Below are 10,256 nucleotides of genomic sequence, written 5' to 3'. Positions count from 1 at the left end.
GGGGGGGGGGTGGGCTGAGGGGGTTTGTTGGATTATTCATTAAATAGCATAAATAAGTGTGTGTCTGATTGGTCCAAATGCTACACTATCCACAATATGTTGCACACTATGCATGACATATAAGTTCATAATGGAGGACCCTTTTGTGAACATTCTCCTATTGATTTCAATTCAATTGTTGTTGTTTTTTTCTTCAAAGCAAAATACTTGTTTGTATAATTGATGGGCCATAGTATATTTAATCAAAAGGGGAGGAAAAAGAAAATCAGGAAATATTAAAGCATACTGATTTTGGTTAATATGATATCATACTGTACTGTGAAATTTGATATTGTTATTGTATCCATTCATGAACTTTGGTTGTGTTTCTTTCATTTCCTGTTTTCCTGTTTAATTTTGTTCCTTGACCTAGTTTTCCTTAGTTCCCTTGATTAGTTCATTCAGTTCACCTGTGTCCTGTTAATTTAGTCATTAGTCCCTCTCTTGCTTTTTTATAAGTACTCTCCGTTTCTGTTCAGTTCTGGCCGGCTATTGTTTATGTGTACACTGCATTGGTTGCCTGTCTTCTTGGATTTCCTGTCTCTTCTTCTGTGGTTTATTATTAAAGAGTGTGTATTAGTCAACTCATGTGTCGGGCACTTGATCTCCCATCAGTGAGTGTGACAGTTATATCCTTCCTCACCTGAAGGACAGATAGAGCAGGCAAATCTCCACTCAAGCCTTTGTAGAGTGTGCTGCTGTGTAGAACTTAAAATTTTCATGCGTGGAAAGCTGCATATCAATACAAGTATTTTAATTCAAACATGCAACATATTGTAATAAATCTAGAATATTCAGCTTTTACCTTACTTCCTCTTATTGTTGTTCTACACTTTGGTTTAGTAGACAGCACAGCCATCTTTTACACAGGGCCCAGCTTTATAACCTATCAAGTTATTCAGGATGCAGTTAGAAGTTAGATGTAGTTAGAAAATATAGCCAACAGGTCTAAAATTATAGTGCAAATTTACCAAAGTTCTGGGATTGTGCTACTGTTGTTCCCCTTCAGGACAGCTTAGCATAGGAGGGACCACTGGCACATTCAGCAGAGAGTAATGTGCTGACTGGAACAGCAAAGCAACACGGGAGTTGAATTATTCAGTACAACCTGCATAACCATATCAATTTTGTTGCCGAATAATTTTTGTCAACGACATTATTTTCACAGACCAAACCAAGACAATAACGAAATAAAAACTTGTTTTGAATGACAACAACTATTACGAAAATCAATTGACATTTTCGTAAATGAATAAAAACAAGATGAAAATGTTAGGGAGGAACAATTTTGGAAGAGATCCAGTCAGAACGAATCTCCAGCGTTATTAGGAAGTTATGCAAACATTTGAACTGTAACAGCCTATTGATCTATCCAGCGGGACATAATCTAGCATTTGCTGCATGTCTCATAAAACGTTAAAAAATGTCAAGATCTGGGAGTAAGAGATGAGCAGACATATGGATAAATTTGAAAAGCATGGTGATGCAAAAGAGAACGTCTCAGGTTACTTATGTAACCATGGTTCCCTGAGTAGGGAACGAGACACTGTGTCCTCTAGGGGTCGCTATGGGGGAATGCCTCGTCGTGACCCGTGTTTTCCCTTGGAAAAAACGCTCGCAGTGCACGCCGATTGCCCCCTCGGAGACATCGCGTGCGTGCTCTTTGCCCAAACAAACAACGCATAGATCGTGTGTGTCATCAGATGTTAAACAACGTCAACATGGATGCACACATCCTTAAATGCTTTGCTAGTGCTCGCCATAATGAGATAAATAGAGATCGCTCTTACCACAGAAATGCACGCTTCAAACAAAACAGTCAATGAAGACGAAGACGAGAATGATGTGTGCTCCCGGCGCCTATTTATACTATAGTCGCACCGGTAGTGACGTCATTGCTGTTGCCGGCCAACAAGTTGGTGTTTTTTCAATGTATGCTTCAGACACGGGTCACGACGAGGTGTTCCCCCATAGCGACCCCTAGAGGACGCAGTTCGAAGTTCCCATGAAAGGGAACTCAATTCGGTCCGGTTTTCTGAGCGGAAGAAGCACGCACACAGTAAAAGTGCCTCTCACACAGCGCACGACTGAATTCAGTTCTCTTTCGTGTTGCATTAACATAGAAATACACACAAAATGATGTCGAATTGTCTGTTTTGACGAGTATTCACGTAAACACACTTGGTTACGTCTTAAGTGAACGTAAACAGTAGGGATAATCAGGGGTGCCTTAAGATATTCAGAGGCCCCTGGGCTACAGCATTACGGTAGGCCTCCCCCTCGCTAGATTTTATTTCTTCCTGACAATTACAGTATATATGTCAAATTTAGATTTTTTCTTATTGATATGCTAGTTAACATTAAAACACTGTTCTGCATAAAATGTGAATATAAGTGAATATACAAATTCACTCTTTGGCAGAAGGTGGCGCTTGTGGTACAGCAGAATTATAGCCTTTACATAGAGTAAACAATACGAAAAGAAAATGCTATCAAAACTTTCCTGGCCAAATTGTGAGTTTACAGGTATGATTTAAACACTATAAATTGCACAAAATATTCATTATTCATCATCAGTAGATTGAAACAACACTTGGCATATTGGTATAAATGTGAGCTATTTGGTGATTGCTAACTGTGTATTTATTTTTAAATATGCCACGCTCGTGTTTGATTAATAAAATCATAGCCGTTTAAAGTAGAATGATCACATTTAAGCAATACGGTTCCTTGGATTTAAAACTGAGACTTTGATGCAGCACCTCTGATGGAACACAATGACTGAATCTAAAACCTTCAGCTGACACTCAGATTATATCCACACATTTGTGCACTGTATGACGTTACAGAAAGATGTCCGGTCCATTTCCTTTCACACAGCAGTGTTGTGTTTCTTGTTTATCTGCACATTAACATAGAGACACGCACACAGAGTAGTACTCATACTAGGCTTCTTTACTAGCGCATTGTGTATTCGCTCTGAGTATATTGGTGGAACATACCAACGTACCATTCGCTACAAATACTACAAGCAGGGCGTCGCTGAAAATGAGCATGCAAGTTTGTTTACAGAATGCTGTTGTCACTGGTGCAAACTCCCATGTATGCACCCGTGCATTCGGTTTTAAAGGGACAGCAGCCTAATTTAGTTGCTGTTGTATGTGTCATTAATGTTAATCAAGCAAAAAAAGAAAGAGAGAAAATTACTCACTTCTCTTGACTGAATCAGACTTTAATCAAGTCAAGTCACCTTTATTTGTATAGTGCTTTATACAGTACTGATTGTCAAAGCAGCTTTACAGTGTCAAACATAGTTTGTCAATAATGCAAGAAGACAACAGAGTAATTTTTCCAGCTAAAGTCAGTTTATTGATGATTCAGTGATGTCATCATCCAGTTCAGCTCTCTTCCAATAGTGTCTGTGCAATCAGTCATGTGTCCCCAACTAAAGCCCCAAGTATACTTCATTTTTGTATGTGTACGCTAGCGTATGCGTAGAGTCGAACACGTAGCCTTTCAAAGTATACTCTATTCGATGTTGTGCGTGAATGCGGGCGGTCGACACAGGCGCTCTTGAAAGCGTCATCCATGTCTAGTGTCTGCTCTATTTTTCCCCATAAATTATGGTCGATAACAAATATTGGTTAAATCTTTTAAATCAAAGCTGAGCTATCTCATACCCTCTCGCTCACAAGTGCTTGTCAATGCAGCCGTGTTGTTTTTGCAGTGTCCGCTATTTTGTTGTTGTTGTTCAGTCTCTTTAGTTTCATTTTCTACTGTGAAACAATGGCCTGGGACAGTGTTGCCACCTTGTGGAACATCTGATTACTGCAAAAATAATTCAATGTGCTTATGCGACCTGCGCATACAAAGTACATTTGGTTATGAAAATCGGGTGGTACGTGTACAGTACGCGGGTACTATTCTGATGCCGAAATTCGCGTCACGCGCACTGTACGCTGTCCCTCGCGTACGTGTAAAAAGTGAAGTATACTTTGGGCTTAAGCAAGCCTATAGGCGACAGTGGCAAGGAACCAAAACTCCATCGGTAACAGAAATGGAGAAAAAACCTTGGGAGAAACCAGGCTCAGTCGGGGGGCCAGTTCTCCTCTGGCCAGATGAAACCAGCATAGCGTGGTTTAATTAAGGATCTGCCACCTGCAGTTGATTTTAATATTCTAGGTATTATCAAATGGACAGAGTTTTGAGATCACAGCAGATGTGAAGGACTATAATGTGAAATGAGCTCGATCAAGTATTGAGGAGCTAAAACATTCAGGGCTTTATAAGTAATTAGCAATATTTTAAAATGTATACGTTGTTCAATAGGGAGCCAGTGTAGTGTTGACAGAACCAAGCTAATATGGTCATACTTCCTGGTTCTAGTAAGAACTCTAGCTGCTGCATTTTGGACTAGCTGGAGTTTGTTTATTAAAGGGGTCATATGATGTGATTTCAATTTTTCCTTTCTCTTTGGAGTGTTACAAGCTCTTGGTGCATAAAGTTGATCTGTAAAGTTGCAAAGACTAAAGTCTCAAATCCAAAGAGATATTCTTTATAAAAGTTAAGAGTCAACCACGCCTACCTAAAATGGCTCGAAGCGGCTTCACCGTGGACGAAGCGGAGGCCAGCCCGGGGTTGTCACATGTGGTTGCCGCAAGCCCACCGGCCTCCACTCACTCAAGCCCGCCCACCGCCGCTCACTCTAGCCCACCGGCCTCCGCTCACTCAAACCCGCCGTGTGTGAAGCTGTGTGTCTCGTTGTGAAAGCGAAACTACTTTGTTTGGCCTTCCAAAAGAGGGCACGACTAGAAATCAGTAGTTAAGTTGTATTTACAACTCTGTTCCAAAACAGTTCAACCCAAAAAGGCGGGGCATAGAGGAGAAACAATAATGTACAGTATGTGGAAAATAATGTTTTTTTAACTTTAAACCACATAACAGATTTCATTACACCAAATACACAAAGTAATGTTTTTTAGCAACATCATATGACCCCTTTAAGCGCGCAGAGCAACCACCCAGTAAAGCATTACAATAATCAAACCCTGAGGTCATGAACACATTAATTAACGTTTCTGCAGTGAAAGCTAACACGATATTTCTTGATGATATCTCCCAAAGGTAACATCTAAAGTGTGAAAAGCAATGGTCTAGTACTGAGCCTTGTCAAAGTGAAGTGACGTGTGGCCAATTATGGTGACCCATACTTGGAATTTGTGCTCTGCGTTTAACCCATCCAAGTGCACACACACAGTAGTGAACAAACACACACCGTGAACACACACTCGGAGCAGTGGGCAGCCATATTACTGCAGTGCCCGGGGAGCAGTTGGGGGTTCCGTGCCTTGCTCAAGGGTCTCACATCAGTCGTGGTATTGAGGGTAGAAGAGAGCGCAATCACTATTTTAGATTTTGTTCAGTATCAATTTTAAAACTATCGGTTAATTAATCGGTATTGGCCAGTGTGGTCCAACCTAGCTATCGGTATCGGCAAAATCCAACGTGGTATTGAGGTTAGAAGAGAGCGCTGGTTATTCACTCCCCCCACCGACAATTCCTGCCGGACTTGAGACTCAAACCCGAAACCCTGGGTTACAAGTCCGACTCTCTAACCATTAGGGCACGACTTCCCAGTATGGAACTCCATACTGTACTTGTGATCGATATGATATCTCGATGACAGCACTGTGTCGTTGGCTCCTCAATGCGTGGAATGCAGAATGTATGTCATGGTCATCTACCTATCACTGCATAAGTACTTGACATAAAGCAATGAAAAGTAGATTTAACAGAAAAATTATAATTCTGTTATAAGTATAATTAAAACTCATAATCTGTATGCTGATATTTTTTTGTGTAATAAAATTTGATTTGCAACAAAATATTTGATGCTATTTCGGTCATACAATGCAAGTCAGTGTGGTCCAACACTTCCGAGGTCCGTAAAGGATTTAAAGTCATTATAAAGAAAATCCATAAATCTAAGGGTATTTAATTGATGTTTTCTGAAGTAGTACAATCTTTTTTTTTTTTTGTGAGGACAGACTAAAACGTATATTTTTTTCAGTATAAATCTCTAAATCTTGACTTCATTAGTCTCCCTTGCATGATTATGATTTGAACAATGTCTAAGAACTTGGTATTACAACCACTTCCTGTGTCTGTTTGCCTCTTAAGAAGAATCGCTTTATGTATCCCCCAATTGTAAGTCGCTTTGGATAAAAGCGTCTGCTAAATGACTAAATGTAAATGTAAATGTATGATTTGAATGTTGATTACACTTCCCTGATTATACTGGATTAATATGAATTATGTTCATGCTGTCATATCATTTTTGGAGCATGAGAGTTTAGGCCCTAAAGTAAGGACTCTACTGACTTGTATGGATAGAAACATTACAATTACGAAATATCATTGTGTTCTTCTGAAGAAAGTTAGTTGGATTTGAGACAGTATAAGGGTAAATAATGAGAGAATCATTTTTGGTTGAACTACTTCAGCGTTCATTGTTTGTTGATGCAGAGCTATATCAGGCCTGATTTTTTTTTTTTCATTCAGACCAAACAAAAACACCTCTAGAATCCAGAAACATATTCTTTGATTCCTCAAAAGACGAATCTACATCATCAAATTCTAGTTCCTCAAGCACACCAAGTGTCTCCAGCACAAACAGCTCCAGTACAACTGTAGATTTGACTGTATGGCCTGAAAACTTTGAAATTCCTTGGAATAGGATGCCTTCTGGTATTAAAACGGCCATTGCATTGGGAAGACACCCTACAGCTTGGTAAGAATTGCTGTTGATGAGATGAGACTGACAGTTAAATCCATCAAAATCATAGTGCCTGATTGTTGCCAAGAAGATTGTAAAACCAGCATTCACAAAGCGTGGCTGATATCCTGAGAGATGGTACAAAAATTGGAACTGGCTATGGATCTCTTTTGACTCAACTAAAAACATCAGTGGAGCATGTGAATCGTGGCTGATCATTTTCAAGTTGCAGGAAACAGAATAAGACCTCAGACTCACCAGCAGAAGACATTGCCCCAGGACCTGCTGACCAGTATGGATGAGTGAGATGACAGCCTGAGTGTCCTCTTGAAGAAACGGAGGAGAGTCTCCAAGAAAAACAAAAAGAAATGAAGGGCCTCTATAGTACTGAGGGGCCAGCTGGAGTAGAAAGAGGACATATCAGTCAGTTAATGAAAGCAACATACTATCTCCAACGGAAATCCATTAATGCCTGTCCACCTCCATCCGTTGCTGGGTTGAAAAATTAGTAGCCATACCTTTTCACACCCAATTAACTGTATAACCACTTTAAATCTCTTACAAATATCAGCAGGAAAAACTTGAGAAGTCCATGGAAGAAAAGGGGAAGATGATACTTCAGTTCTTTAGACAAAAGCCAGCAGTGACTAATACAGATAAGATTCAGTGCATACCTATGAAATTTGATGACAGTGGAGCACCCCGATTCATCCTATGTGTGGTTCTACTGCTTTTGTCACACTTCAAAGAAAAACCTGAAGGACTTATTCATCAGACTGATGTACGTCATATGCAGTGTTTCTTTTTATTACAACATTTTGTTGTAGGGTGTATTTTGTTCTCATATAATATATTTATTAAAGCATCACAACATTTTTTTCCCAATTTTTTTATTTCTTGTAGGTGTTGGCAACAGAGGCTGATGTGGAGAAAATTGTGACGCTTCCAGACTCTCTGATAATTATTTTCTTAGGTAGGAGCAGGCATCCTGCACACTTGAATTTGATCAGAGGTAACACAATTTACTTTAATATAAATAAGTGTTAACATACAACATTTCAAGAAACAGTTCACCCAGAAATGACAATTTGCTGTCAGTTTACTAAACCTCAGGCCATCCAAGATGTAGGTGACTTTAGTAGAACACTAAAGATGATTCGACCAGGACCATGTGTTCAGCTTAAATCATCTTTAGTGTTCTACTGAAGTCACCTACATCTTGGATGGCCTGAGGTTTATTAAATTGACAGCAAATTGTCATTTTGGGGTGAACTCTTTTTTTAATAAAGTGCAGTAAATGGTTATTGTAAAATGGTATTTTTAAATGTATTTTTAAACAAAAAAAATTTGAGCTATAGTTTCATTCAATTTTGCACATTATCTTGAAGGTTCTGCTTTTGTTTTGTTTTTTTTTTCTGACTGATATTTGTACAGATGTTTTGTTGGAATCAACCCACCCACTGGTACAAAGACAGCCACACCAAAGGTTGGAGGCAAAAGAAAAGGAAAGGTGTCGGAGAAGAAGAACAACACTGTCAACCCTCAGCTGTGTACTCTTCTCAGAAGGTTAATGGACTATGAGTGGTTAAGCATGTATGATTACAAATGTATCAAAACCACAACTACAGAACACTTCTGTAAAATACAAAACTTGTGTAAAACGTTATGTTGCAGCATATTTGATCTTGTTAAGTAAGATTGTCTTTGCTGCCAAAAAGTGGTCATCTTACAAACAAAATATAAAAAAATGGAACGGTTTTAATTTTTGTTTTAGAATATTCTGAATTTAATGGAAAATAAGCTAAGCTAATGTTGTTTATCACAAACATTTTATTGATTTTCTTTAAAGAGAGAACTATGAGTGAGTTTTAACTGGAATCAAAATTGTTTTGGTAACAATGCCATACATTCTGTTGATTCATTTGAAGTCTTACTGTGCTTTGTCATCAGTTTTAATAAATACTTTTGTAACAGCAGTTTTGACCGTTGTTGTTTTTTTCTTCATTTACACTGTTTATTTTAATGCATTGACATCATTATAATGGTAAATAAAATATGACAGTTTAATGTTAAAATACTTATTTACAGCATTTTCATGGTAAAACTTTAGTTTCCAAGTAAATACTGTAATATAGTGAAATTACAAAACAATACTGTAACATACTACAAGCTTCATTTTATAATGCTGTAAAAACAACAACAAAATACTGCATTTCACAAACAACGACTGTAAATTGCTTTACAGTGTTATACTGTAATCCATTTATGGCAAATAAGATTTTTTTCACAGGATTTTACTGACAACTTATTTGCCAGCTAAATGCCGTAAATTCTACAGTAATTTTTTTACAGTTAACACAAACACATCAAATATGACACTGAAAAAAGGAACAGAGGTGTAACGCCACACCAGCAGAGGGAGCCCTCACCTGAGTACTGACTAGGAACCGCTTCCTCTGCTGCTTCTACAGTCATTTCCTGTTTGGCAGCCATTTAGACATAGCCATGCCAAACAGGCCCTTGCAAAGTGTTGCCAGTTCCATTGCCTTACCGAGCGTTTCTCTTGTATTGTTTGTTTGCCAAGTGGATGACCATTCTTGCCTGTTTTCTGGATTATTGCCTTTTGTATTACCCTTTTGCTTGTTTGCTGGTTGGACTGGTTATTGTGTTTTGACCTCCTTGCCTGTGCTTTGACTCTGATTCTTGCCTCACTATTTGGATTGTTGAACTGTTCCAATAAAATCCTGCAAATGGATGTTAACACCGCTTCAGGCTCCCCCTCATTACAAGAAGAAAACAGGGAGTATATATACACACACTAAATGACTTAATTAGGTGGACTTGATGAGACTAATAAGCAAAGGAAACAATTAGCATATGCAAACCATTTCTCTCCACTCTCTGAGGCAGAAGTCTCTAAACTCATCCTTTCCAATCATCCTACTACTTGTCCGCTTGATCCTATTGCATCTCATCTCCTTCAAGCCATTTCTCCTGCCGTTGTACCTGCACTCACTCACATCGTTAACACATCCCTTCACACTGGTGTTTTTCCCTCAACATTTAAACAGGCTCGTATAACCCCACTTCTTAAGAAACCCACTCTTAACCCAACTCTTTTAGAGAACTACAGACCGGTTTCCCTTCTATGTTTCATTGCAAAAACACTTGAACGAGTTGTGTTCAACCAAGTCTCAGCCTTTCTCACACAGAACAACCTCCTGGACAGCAACCAATCTGGCTTCAGAAGTGGACATTCGACCGAGACTGCCTTGCTTTCAGTTGTTGAAGCCCTAAGACTGGCAAGAGCGGCTTCCAAATCTTCTATACTTATTTTGCTGGATCTGTCTGCTGCTTTTGATACGGTGAACCACCAGATTCTCCTGTCAACCCTATTGAAAAATGGCATCTCAGGAACTGCATGCCAGTGGTTTGAGTCTTA

At 39.0% G+C, this 10,256-nt stretch overlaps 1 pseudogene; it reads left to right on the top strand.

Moving 5' to 3' along the window:
• The window catches only part of LOC107677067 (uncharacterized), a 14,678-nt pseudogene extending 6,168 nt beyond the window's left edge, over positions 1–8,510 (top strand).
• Positions 8,511–10,256: the final 1,746 nt, after the last annotated feature.

This window comes from Sinocyclocheilus anshuiensis, unplaced genomic scaffold, assembly GCF_001515605.1.
Source record: "Sinocyclocheilus anshuiensis isolate Anshui unplaced genomic scaffold, SAMN03320099.WGS_v1.1 scaffold24, whole genome shotgun sequence".
Taxonomy (NCBI): domain Eukaryota; kingdom Metazoa; phylum Chordata; class Actinopteri; order Cypriniformes; family Cyprinidae; genus Sinocyclocheilus; species Sinocyclocheilus anshuiensis.
The sequence above is the reverse complement of the archived record's forward strand: the minus strand, read 5'-3'. Positions and strand labels throughout refer to the sequence as shown.